Here is a 13551-nt window from a genome sequence, read left to right on the forward strand (position 1 = left end):
GATAATATATCACATATTTAAATTTAGACATTTGGTTATCATTAAAAAGAACAACGATTCTGCTTGATTAGTGGAGTTGTGTGTTTTCTCCTCGTCAATACAATGAAATCGCATAACATCGCGTTCTTGTGAAAGTGGTGATAATGCAATAACAACTTATTAAAGCCTTCGGAAGGCTTTTGGAAATGAAGTGATATCAAGAGCACAAGATTTGCAATGACATAAAATGTTTGCTGAGGGCAGAAGCAACGTTGAAGATGAACACCAACAACTGCACGGACAGTTGGATCGGTGTCGGTTAGAGTTCCCGAGTAGCTCAGTGGTAGAGCGTTGGTACTTTAAACCAAAGGTCCCGGGTTCGATACCCGGCTCCGGAACAATTTTTCCCTCGAAATTATTCAAATCAACTTTACAGGGAATTATACCTGAAATCTTGATTTGCATAATACACGTCACTGTTCGTTAACAGAAAACCGCAATTTAAGTCACACGGAGTTAGTGTGCACTCGAAGTTGGTTGCTTGACGGTTGTCAGCCCACTTTGAGGTCTGTGAATATAGAGGGAAAAATTGGATCGGTGTCGGTTAGAGTTCCCGAGTAGCTCAGTGGTAGAGCGTTGGTACGTTAAACCAAAGGTCCCGGGTTCGATACCCGGCTCCGGAACAATTTTTCCCTCGAAATTATTCAAATCAACTTTACAGGGAGTTATACCTGAAATCTTGATTTGCATAATACACGTCACTGTTCGTTAACAGAAAACCACAATTTAAGTCACACGGAGTTAGTGTGCACTCGAAGTTGGTTGCTTGACGGTTGTCAGCCCACTTTGAGGTCTGTGGATATAGAGGGAAAAATTGGATCGGTGTCGGTTAGAGTTCCAGAGTAGCTCAATAGTAGAGCGTTGGTACGTTAAACCAAAGGTCCCGGGTTCGATACCCGGCTCCGGAACAATTTTTCCCTCGAAATTATTCAAATCAACTTTACAGGGAGTTATACCTGAAATCTTGATTTGCATAATACACGTCACTGTTCGTTAACAGAAAACCACAATTTAAGTCACACGGAGTTAGTGTGCACTCGAAGTTGGTTGCTTGACGGTTGTCAGCCCACTTTGAGGTCTGTGGATATAGAGGGAAAAATTGGATCGGTGTCGGTTAGAGTTCCCGAGTAGCTCAGTGGTAGAGCTTTGGTACGTTAAACCAAAGGTCCCGGGTTCGATACCCGGCTCCGGAACAATTTTTCCCTCGAAATTATTCAACTGCACGGACAGATGACAACATTGCCAAGATACGTGCAGTTGTACGAACTGATAGCCGATTAACAGCCAGTAAGATAGTACAAGAATTGATTTGGAATCGGGAAACTGTTAGCCTCATTCTAATTGAAGGCCTGGGCATGAGAAAAATTTGTGCAAAAATCATTCCAAAAAATCTCACCGGATAACAGCGATATAAACGGAGAAATGTGGCTGCTCATCTGTTTCAACACTGCCGCAGAATCCATATGCACCCGGCCTTACTCTATACGATTTATTTCTTATTGTGAAAGGAGGCAATTTTCAAACAACAGAGGACATCCCAAAAGGTCGTAATCGAGACATTAAACAGTGTTTCAAAAGATGAGTTTCATAGCTGCTACCAACAGTTGCAGCAACGTTGGAATAAGTGTGTGCAGATTCAAGGTAACTAATTTGAAGGTGATCACATTGTAGTTGGTTAAAAATGTAAATAAGTGTTTTTCAACAGTCCCATTACTTTATCGTTGAATATTGTAATTTAGGAAATATATTGTATACCCATTCAATATAGCCTATACTACTGTAGAATATTTTCATCGGTAGAGGTTCACGCAGCAGCAGAAGCAGCCGAGGAAAAGAAAATTTTGATAACACAAAACGGAAATAAAAGACTGAAAATTGACATCGATTTTCTGAGTAAAAATAAAAACTAGTAGGAAAACTAAACTAATGTTAATAACAAGAAGAGGTGCATTACACCTGACCTTCAAAATGTAACATATTACGAATTATAAAACATGAAAACAGATTTTCATAATAACACAAAACGGAAATAAATGACAGAAAATTGACATAAGTATTGCTTTCGAGTTTCTGAGTTAAGGTAAAAACTAGTAGGAAAAATAATGTTAATAACAAGAAGAGTTGCATAATACCTGACCTTCAAAATATAACATATTACGAATCATAAAACATGAAAACGATTTTCATAACAACACAAAACGGAAATAAATGACTGAAAATTGACATCAGTATTGCTTTCGATTTTCTGAGTAAAAATAAAAACTAGTAGGAAAACTAAACTAATGTTAATAACAAGAAGAGGTGCATAACACCTGACCTTCAAAATGTAACATATTAAGAATTATAAAACATGAAAACAGATTTTCATAATAACACAAAACGGAAATAAATGACTGAAAATTGACATAAGTATTGCTTTCGAGTTTCTGAGTTAAGATAAAAACTAGTAAGAAAAATAATGTTAATAACAAGAAGAGTTGCATAACACCTGACCTTCAAAATATAGCATATTACGAATCATAAAACATGAAAACAGATTTTCATAACACAAAACTGAAATAAATGACTGAAAATTGACATCAAAATTGCTTTAGAGTTTCTGAGTAAAAATAAAAACTAGTAGAAAAACTAAACTAATGTTAATAAAAAGAAGAGTTGCATAACACCTGACCTTCAAAATGTAACATATTACGAATTATAAAACATGAAAACAGATTTTCATAACAACACAAACGGAAATAAATGACTGAAAATTGACATCAGTATTACTTTCGAGTTTCTGAGTTAAAAAAAAAACTAGTAGGAAAACTAAAGTTAATAACAAAAAGAGCTGCATAACACCTGACCTTCTAAATATAACATATTACGAATCACAAAACATGAAAACAGATTTTCAAAATAACACAAAACGGAAATAAATGACTGAAAATTGACATCAGTATTTCTTTGGAGTTCCTAAGTTAAAATAAAAACTTGTAGATGATATTAATCAGCAGCACACTTAATTTTAAGATATCAGAGTATAAGATACAGTTATGCTATGTGGTATAATTTTGGCGTAAATACATTACATTCTTATTAAATCAGAGATTCTCATCGGAATTCTAATAAAATCTTAAGTGCCGAGATTCACAAAAGATTTCCATAAGAAATTCACAAGTACTTGGAGAGAAGCACCATTTAAGAGCCACTTACGAGACAAGATAAATCTCTTATTGAGAGCCTCTAGACTGAATCAGCAAAATACGTTATGTTACTTAAGGTAAGAACCGCCTACTTGGTGCAGTGGTTGTTTGTTCGACTCTGAACCAAGAGGTTCCATCTCCGGTTCCAGATTATACAAAAGACTAATTTTAAGGGTGTACTGTCTGGAACGGGGTTCATTCTGCCTTGTGGTCGGAAAATTGGAGAGTCATGATAGGTGGAAAAGTCGAATAATGGAATTTATGGATGTCTGGTAGTCACGCAGATGATTGTTATACGGCAGGTACTCAGTTCGGTGCTAGCTCCTAGTGTGGCTGTAGGGTCAAAGAGTTTGGATTATATTAATTGAGCATTATCACTATTATTATTATTATTATTATTATTATTATTATTATTATTATTATTATTATTGCTATCTACTTCAAGGTATGGCAATTTTGTTCTACTTGTTCTGTTTCCCTTAAATAAAACACTAATAATCCAAAAGCACTGCGACACGGGTAACGTTGCGACCAACTCTTAAGAGTGTCTTGTAGGACGGGACAGTCAACTACGATTCTCGTAACTAATTTTTCGTCATTTTCCACTATGTCGTCTTAAATTAGGAATTTCATGTGGTCTCAGAGGATGTCAAGGGGAGCGAGGTGTGGTGATCGCGGTGGCCAACTTCATAATGAGAACAAAAACATTACTGTAAACAGTGTACTAGGTTACTGTGAAAACACAATAAACAATTTATGTTGTTTTGAAAGCTAGTCTGTACTCCCGAAGTTCATAGTGTAATAATTATTAATACCTTAATTTGGCATGTTCCTTGATTCCTTATCCAAAAATATTCACGTTGGATACCTCTATAAACTGCATCATTTTGGCCCTGTTTATCTGATACTCCTGGTATAAAATAAGCATTCATTCCTTTCTTGCTCTCGTTTGAATTATGAGCTTCAAACAAAATAATAGTGACAAGCAATGCAATGCCTTAGCACAAAGACACCGTATAATATATAATCATTGTCATCATCTTCATCATAAACTTGAACGATTCCTGAGTAAATTCACTGTCGTTGTACCATAGAGACTCGCTATGACTATACAGTACGTCTTTAAAATGTTCTTGGTCATTCCATCTATTTCCTGGTCACCCAAAATTTCTTCATTCTACAGGCTTGTATAAGAAAGCTTGTTTAAGGATCTTTTCTGCAATCGTTCTAATTGGTATTATTACTAATAATTTAATTTGTAATTTAATTTCTTCTATTAAATTCTGAACTTTTTGAGGATTTTCCCGAAAATCTGTTTTTTTTTTTAATTTCTCTCATTATCTACTGCTGTAGTTTAACTAAGCTTAAGAGAGGTCTCAAGAATCTCATTTATGCAGTTTTTTGCATTCCTTATATTAAGTTCCCTTTCGTTATAGTAAACCTAGTTTAGAACAAATATTATGAATGCATAAATTATAAGAAAGGATAGTGAAGTGCAACGAATAGCCTCCTCAAAACAATAGCCTTACTTGTGGCAAAACTGTTGCACCATATACATATAGAGAAGATGCTGTACCAAACTTAGGTCTAGATAGTAATAGTGACAATCTTAGCACTAGACTTATTCTGGGCATGATTGAAGATCACTCCTATTACTCGTAAAGTCAAGAATGACACTAAGAAAATGTATAAAGGCTAAAAATCTGCGCTTTCGAATTGAGACAAGGACTCGAGCCAGCTATAGGTTTAGTCTTAAACATATTCCTTAGTGTTCATTTTCTAGCTCCGAGTGGAGAGATGCGCCGGTAATGTTGCTCCTGTACGAGCTGTTCCAGGCAGAACTCAAGACAATAACAACTGTAGGCGATGCCACAGTGGGGTTGAAACTTTGGCTCATATCTTGGGTTCATGCCCATTTGGCGAAACTCTTCGTAACAGCAAGCATCACAAGATCAGATCTGTAATCGCAACATGCCTTAAGCCCAATGGCTACACTACCTATGAAGAAGTCCATCTAATAGCGGATACAGGAAGTCTTCGGCGTATTGATATTATAACATTTAAATCTAGAGAGACAAAAGGTTATATTCTGGATCAGACCATCAGAATCAACCCGAGGAGATCAATCTAGAGAAAAGGACAATTTATGAACCAACTATCCCTTATTACAAAAATCATATAAACTCAGGGATATAGAAGTCATCGGATTAATGGTGGCCGCTAGAGGGACCATAACGAAACAATTTGTGTCATTCTGTCATAAATTTGGAGTTCCAATAACAACAATTAAGGAAATTTCTATGATAGCTTCGAAGGGTTCTCTGCAGACTTTACGGCGACACTTGTACTTCAATTGAAATTACAGTTGAATTTTCTCAGTCTATTTTATTTTTATCTGTTTTTTTATTTTACTGCAAATTTTCACTATTGTAAACATTATCTACTGTAAATTTCATTTTGTTGTAAACAAACTTCTTGTAAGACATTTTTATGTCACATCTTAAACGTTACTGTTTAACATTCTTTGTCTTTGGCAACGTCACCAAGTTGAGGAATATCATTAATTTAATTAAATTACTCTTCCAGCATCATTTGAAAGGAATATAAATGGTGGCGTTAATGTTAAATTTCCTATACATCTCGGGGAACACTGGGTTATGAACAATTGATATCAGTACGGTACATGAATGGATATTGAGTGATGATATAATCCCTATCCTAATAAATCTGTTAGCATGAATGCAAGGGTTTTATATCTCTGTCTGAAAACCCTGGACAACAGAGATAACCTCAAGGGAGCAGTTTAATAATCATTTGTGTCCGTTCTATTTGTACATTATGATCCAGTTATAAATGGCTTTTTCATGTATTCTGTCAATAATTGCATTTCTAAATATGATGAAACGAAAATGAAGTTCCATTAAACATAGTATTTTATAAGAGCTTACTGGCGTAATTGAACAATAAATTGTCATTAAATGTTATGTCTATTTTTAGAGGAATAGAAAACACAAATTGCTCACTGCTTTGAATAAGTTAAGCCTCTTGGCCGCTCTCCAGCTCCGAGAACATTCATCTCCCAACAAGTTAAACAGTTCCACTAACATCTCGATATACTTTCTGTTTTGTAACCTGGAAATTCTCTTTAAAAAGGTTTTAGTAATAAGATTTTCCTCAGACGCGTTAGGAGCGCTGCTCATAGTAGTTTGGTAGTGGTGTTGCCACCCCATGTACCTCAGAATATGATGATCATTTTCGTAACTTTAGCAGCTCTTATATTTATCATCTCCGCCAAGACTTTCGAGTTACGATTATTTTTCATTTTCTTTATCTTCTTTTCAGACAGTAAGATAGGAAAAGATAACACGGATGTTCGAATCGTTAGGATCCTGATCACATCCATTATAACTATCGTAGATAAAACCACCAAGGAAGGGAAACAGTTATGGACCGCAAATAATTAGGTTGTTTTCACGATCCTGAGTTTCTCTCTGCGCCTGTAGCTCGCGAAATTTCTCCACTAGAGCGACTCAGACCATCCTTGAGACTGCATAAAATTGGGCGTGTATTTCATCTTCCGAACTTGGTATTTGGTACCTCGCTCCAGTGCATAGGAAACTCCTCACTGCCTTTAACCAAGGTTCTAGGCACACCTCACTTTTTTAGAAGACAAATTCGTCCTTCAACGAGACCACACTCTGGGCCCGTAATCATGAATCTTGTAAATTTTAAAGTATCAGGAATATACTCGTACTTTTTACTACATTGATAACTCTGATTCAATCATCTCGAGCATTAATTTGAAACTCGACAGCAGTCAGCTAATTCAAATATGACTACTATCCCGCCTAAATTCCTTACAATAGCCCGATTTGTCTACGACAGGGGTGGGCATCGGGAGCGGAACCAGTCTCTAAACGGGGATGCTTATTATTCATACATCACTGAATCAACGGTACGCGATGTTCGGCGGGGAAGAAAGGGGATCAAGAGAAATCAAATGGCTCCCCGTGAGAGAGTAGAATCCGCTCTTGCTGCCCAGCCCTGGTCTACGATCTTGCTTATACTTCCGTGTCATCCCTTCCGCTGTCGGTATCGCACGTCGTTACACCCGCCTGGGTGTTGATAGTAGGGCGTAAAGGCTGGTTCACAGTAAACCGGGAACGGAAACTAGAACGAGAACGAGAACGGAAATAATGTTAACATAAATGTATTTAAATGTAAGCATTTACAATTAACACTCTTGGCCAATTCACAATTATTCGTCGTTTTTTCCGAATAAGTTCTTCAACGTGTTTACTCCAAGAATACCGAATGAGAAACGCAGCTATTCTGAAACTGTATTGGCAGTCTTTTACTAATTTCCATACGGACAAACTCGTTCTGCGACAGTATTCGAGACATATAGTAAGTATTTCATTTTACTTGGTTACTTAACAACGCTGTATCAACTACGAGGTTATTTAGCGTCATGAGATTAGTGATAGCGAGATGATATTTGGCTACATGAGGCCGAGGATTCGCCATAGATTACTTGACATTTGCCTTATGGTTGAGAAAAACCTCGGAAAAAACCCAACAAGGTAATCGGTCCAAGCGGGAATCGAACCCGCGCACGAACGCAACTCCGGATTGGCAGGCAAGCGCCTTAGTCGATATAGTAAGTATATCATCTTACATGTTTGTTTTCAGCTATTAATTGTGGGTAGGAAGAAATGAAGAGTAAAGTAAATATAAAAGCTTGCATACTTAAACCTATTAATTTAACTCAAGAAATACATCGTCGTTGTTCCTGCAATAACTCCTATGAGTATGAAGAAAAACACACTTATTCGTTCTATGGCAGTGGTAGCCTACATAGGAGACTGTGAATTCTTAAATTTTCGAAAGAATGAAATATGAATACATATAGGAGATTTTATGATTTGCTGTATCACTATTTAAGTTATTTAATAGAGCAAAAATTTGAAAATTGATAAATATGTAACATAGGAGTTATTGCAGGAACAACGACGATATGAAGTCCTGGTCAAATTTCAAACACCCAAGTATATACATACAAAAAGTGTTTTGCATATAATTTTCTATATTTCCAGATCATGTTAGTTGACTCAATCAACAATCATTTAGGCTAACCCATATACCTAAACGAATTTCAGAACATCTTAGGTTCTGAGGGATGTACATCCAACTAAAGATTATGTCATGATCAAAGTCAGAGAAGCCTCATAATGTTAATATTAGAAACTTTATTTGAGTAGATCTCTAAAGATATAACCTATTAATGTAACCTTAAAATCAGTTATACAGTCATATACTGTAGTAATATAGATGCTTCCATAGTGAATTGGTAAGATAACATGTTCCTGGTGTTGTTTCTGTACTTTGCAGTTGCACTTCTAAAAGTTACGAATTCGTTTCTCTGGTGACAGACTTTTATCTCTGACTCTCGTAATGTACGTAGTTTCACCATCGCCCTAGCCTTTGAACACTGAACGTCGTTATCGGATACCAATGAAGTTTAAAGCCAAAGCTGCTGACCAGTGCTTTTACATTCACGTTACGTCATTAGTAGATACTACGATTTGCAAAAGTTTCTATCTTTATCTCATAAATCAATTATCAAGACATCTTCTACGCGCTATCCTACAAATAGAAAAGAAATATCCACATTACAAATTAAACAAGTGTGTTTTGGTGAACTATTATTTAGAGTGTAAAAATCTTAAATCGGAAAATAACTTAGTATCGCATTCTATCCATCCATCCATCCATCCATCCATCCCTCCTTCTCTTCAGCCTTCCATCCATCAATCCGTTAATTAATTAATTCATTCATTCATCCGTCCATACACTCACTCACCCACTCACTCAAGTACCCACCCATCCATTCAACATCCATCCGCTCAGTCCATTCGTTCGTCCGTCCGCCTGCCCGCCCGCCCGCCCATTCATTCATTCATTCATTCATTCATTCATTTGCTTCTCTCTATCTAATATGTATAAGCCTATTTATCTAATCTCTCTAACTTCTTTAATATAGTCTGATCTAATCTAATATTTACTTATAATTATCTTTATATTTATACTTATCCTTATTCTTAATCTTTATACAGTATTTGACTTAATCTTTATCTTATTTAATCCTATCTTAACCAATCTGATCTTAAGTTATATTGTCTATCTCTCTGACTGCCTGTCTGCCTATCTTTCCATCTGTTCGTATGCCTACTCATCTACATAACTACACATCTATATAGCTACTTATTTGTCTCAGTCTGTCAATCTATCTATCCAACTGTCTATAAACCTACCTAAGATTACTTAGAAGACTTTGTCTACCTATTTATTGTCTCTGTGCGATACTATGTAGTGGTGTATGTCTGTGTCGGTGTGTCTGCGGATAGTATTATTCGTATCAAAGCAGAATTTTTTGTCTTTCTTTCCTCCAGAAATAAATAAGCATAAATAGATTACCCGTGACATGGGAGCGAATAGGACGCAGGACTCAATAAATTTTTGGAGGACGTCATAATGGTTACGGTCAAAAATATATGCCATACAGGTCCACCGCTGTAGAGTAACGCTTAGCATGCCTGACCGTGGAATGAGCGAGCCCTGGTTCAAATTCTGGTTAGGACAATTTATCTGATTGAGTTTTTCTGGGGTTTTCAGGATAACCACAGTAGTTGAAAAACCGTCGTAAAATAACCAATAAAATATGCCATACACGGAATTCGAACACTGTCTTTGGCTTGCACGCAACAGTAAAGTTCTTCCCTTGGTAACTGCGTATATTGTTATGGGTAGAATTTATTTTCTGCTTTGTAATTTTACTCGATATTAAAAGGAAATTCTCACTCTTATACCCTGCAGAGATCAATAGATCTTGGGGAGAGAAATTCTTAGTTTGCCTTCCTTTGAAAGACAAGAGGCAGCGAGTGTCGCTTATCCTTGGCTTGCGTACGTAAATTAACTCCGTTTCTGAGTTCAAGAATCTAGATGGAACTCGCAATCTGTTCTTTGAATATGCAAAATTTCATGTTTTCATCCGTAGTAATATTTGCTTTCAGCTCCAATGTTATGCAGAATTCACGTGACGAAATCTCACTACGTATCTGTACATAGTTTCAAGTATAGATGACAAACAAATCTTTTAACTGGTTAACTTATCAACTTCTTTACTGTGTTAACTTTTATTAACATAGTAAAGAAGTTTATAAGTTAATCAGGAATATATTAGTGTTATAAGTGTATACGGAACAATGAACAAATCTTTTAAATTTGAGCATTAGTGTAAACTTGAATGTGCAATTATTTTCTTTATTAGTTTTGTGTAGTCTTGCTCCTTCTTCATATCATTAGAGTCTGAGATAGGATTTGCTGATGATATCGCGTTGTTAGCATTTGAGATGATACTAAGAGATATGCTACTGGTGCTAAATCACATCTTTGAGCAGTATGGGATGAAGATAAATGCGAAAGAGACGAAGACCATAGTTATCGGAAGAATACTAAAGACGGTAAACGTGCGGATTCTAAATGAGGCAGTAGAAGGGAACAACTTCAAATACTTGTGGTGTTCTATAAGTAGCATGAGCTACTGCCAAGAAGTCAAACGGAGGATGGTAATGACAAAAGAAGCTCAATAGGAAAAGGAGCACCTTCTGCAGATATCTGGAAAATGAACTAAGACAAATGAAGTGCTTCTTGTGGAGTGTGGCAATGTGTAGGCGCAGAAACATGTGCATTACGACGAAGTGAAGAAAAATGACTAGAAACATTTGATACATTATGAATATGGAGAAGAATGAAGCGTGGTGAAAAGAACATATAGAATAAGAAATAAAGCTGTGTTGGAAACATTGGGTGAAGAAAGATAATGTTGAAATTCATCGGGAAGAGGAAAAGGAAGCGGTTGGGTCACTGGCTAAGAATAAACTATCTACTGAAATATCACTGGAAGGAATGGTGAAAATAGTTCGAAGGAGAAATATACATGTATCAGATGATAAACAACATTAAGATGTAACGGATTGTTTGGGGAGACCAAGAGGAAGACGTAAAAGAAGGAAGATTGTAGGACGCTAGTTTGTACTGAAAGATATGTCATTGGGCAGAAAACTGTGAATGAATGAGTGAATGAATGAATGAATGAATGAATGAATGAATGAATGAATGTCTCAGAAATTGTGTACGTACAGTTTCATTACAGATACGTTTGTGGCTAGACACTAACACTCTGGTATTCATTCAGGCGGCCCGGGATCAATATCTAGCCTGATCATGGTGAAATTTGTGCTGGATGAAGCAGACATTGCAGAGTGTTTTTTTCGGTGTACTCCAGTTTCCCTCCTTTATTTCACAAATACATTTCACCTCCTTTCCATTTCTTACATCATCTGCAGCATTAAAAATAGAGTGGATTGATATTTTAGTGATAGTGCCGATATCCGAAGCTCATATAGGCTAGGTTTTAAAGGCTTAGGTTTATGAAATAGCTATTCGTCTGGGGATAGGGCCTCATTCTGTGAAGGTTATGACAGGATGGCTCATCTATCCGCATAGGATTCACGAATACCACACAGGGTAACGGTTGGACTGGAACAATAATAATCACATTGTAGTAGAAGGCACAGTGAACCGCTGAGAGTCTTAAAGCCTTGGTTTTTCTGAACCGACGCATGCGACGTGAGAGGTGCGAGGCCCGCTTCGCACAAATCCGGACTACACGAGAGATAGTGAGTGGTTTATGTAGTTGCAAAATGCGCAAACCTCGCATCTCGCAGTTATAGAAACCACTCACTATCTCTCGTGTAGTCCGGATTTGTGCGAGGCGGGCCTCGCACATCGCATGCATCGGTTCAGAAAACCAAGGCTTTAGTGTACGAATCCATCCCGGATTCGGCCATCGAAATACCAGTTAGTCATAACTTCATTACAGAACCCTCATAAGATTGAGGTAAAGTGAACTAAATGGGTCGAAACATTCAAGTGTACGATTGTATTTTATGATTACGATCTCGCTCATATGATCAGAAAAAGGGTTGGTATCATTACCTTAACATATATATTTTACAAGTGAACTTAGATATTTGTATTTAAATATTTGTTAATACTAATTCATAACTTCTTCACGTCTATACAGGAGTAAGATTAATGATTATTTTGTTATTCGACACTCTCACGCATAACCCATCAGAAACACACACTACAGCTGAAGCTAGAAATTGAATTTAAAATAAACAAATAACATGCAATAGTAATTCTAAACCCGTACACGGTAAAACCCATGCTTCTATGCTACCCACATCTTTCAACTATTGTGATGGAATGAAATAATGTTTCTTACTTCAGGTTTCGATGCTCTGTGCATATCTAAGTAAAGAAAAGGAACTACGAAAAAGACAACTAAGCTAAGCATGATTAGTAGTATCTGACCGATACAATTCCAGGGTTGAAGCAGCGCTGCAAAGTTGTAGAACAATAGCTGACTTTGCTAAGGTTCGCTTGTGTCTAGTTATGGAAGAGGCAACCCTGCTCGTTCCTAGAACAATTTGCTCTTCACCAGCCAGTAATCAGGAAATAGACCTCGTACGAAATAACGTTGATTCCTAACATGAGAAAATTGCAAAATGTTGAGAAAAATTTTAACTTTGACCTTGTCTGCCAGAAGTGTCATTATGCAATTTTCAATAAAAATTCCGGACCTCACCAAGACTCTAACTAGGATCGCCTGCTAATGATCTAGAACTTTAGACCTGCGGTTCTTAAACTCTACAGTTCGAGGACCCTTTCATATGATGCGTATTTTGCGGACTCCTTAACACATTAACTTTTTTACTTGGTACAAGGTATGATCAGGCCAAGCGCAGTATGCACCTCGAGTCTGGCAGCACTGTTACGGAAAACAAACGTAAACAAATAAATGGCGGTACACTCACTTCATGGTAACTGGTGCGTCACGTAAGCATCACTCCCGTATCACGTAGCTCCAATGCACCTGATATAAATTCCATTTCTCCTCCTCCGTGAACAATAATTGAACTCTACCCCGCATTACTGTTAGTATACACACCAGGAACACTGTCGTTCTGCTAACAATTGTTTACCAATGTATATGATGTATCAACGTCGTCTATATAAACCAAAGGTCTTCGTTTTCCAATTTCATTTTTTCTAAGGACGCACAGATATCTCGCCCTTTAGCAACATTGTCAGGTCGTTCAACAATACGACACTTGTTGTCTTTGAATTTAACAAAACGAAACGCTAACGTTTTCACTGTTATTTTAAGAGTATCCTTCACCCCGTAAAATTTATTTCC

At 36.8% G+C, this 13551-nt stretch overlaps 1 non-coding gene across 1 annotated transcript; it reads left to right on the plus strand.

Annotated features, from left to right (window-relative positions):
• Positions 1 to 305: 305 nt before the first annotated feature.
• TRNAK-UUU (transfer RNA lysine (anticodon UUU)) lies at positions 306 to 377 on the plus strand. Its single transcript has one exon. It is a non-coding gene; the product is annotated as a tRNA-Lys (tRNA).
• The last annotated feature ends 13174 nt before the right edge of the window (positions 378 to 13551 follow it).

This window comes from Periplaneta americana, chromosome 9 (assembly GCF_040183065.1).
Source record: "Periplaneta americana isolate PAMFEO1 chromosome 9, P.americana_PAMFEO1_priV1, whole genome shotgun sequence".
NCBI classification, from domain to species: Eukaryota; Metazoa; Arthropoda; class Insecta; order Blattodea; family Blattidae; genus Periplaneta; species Periplaneta americana.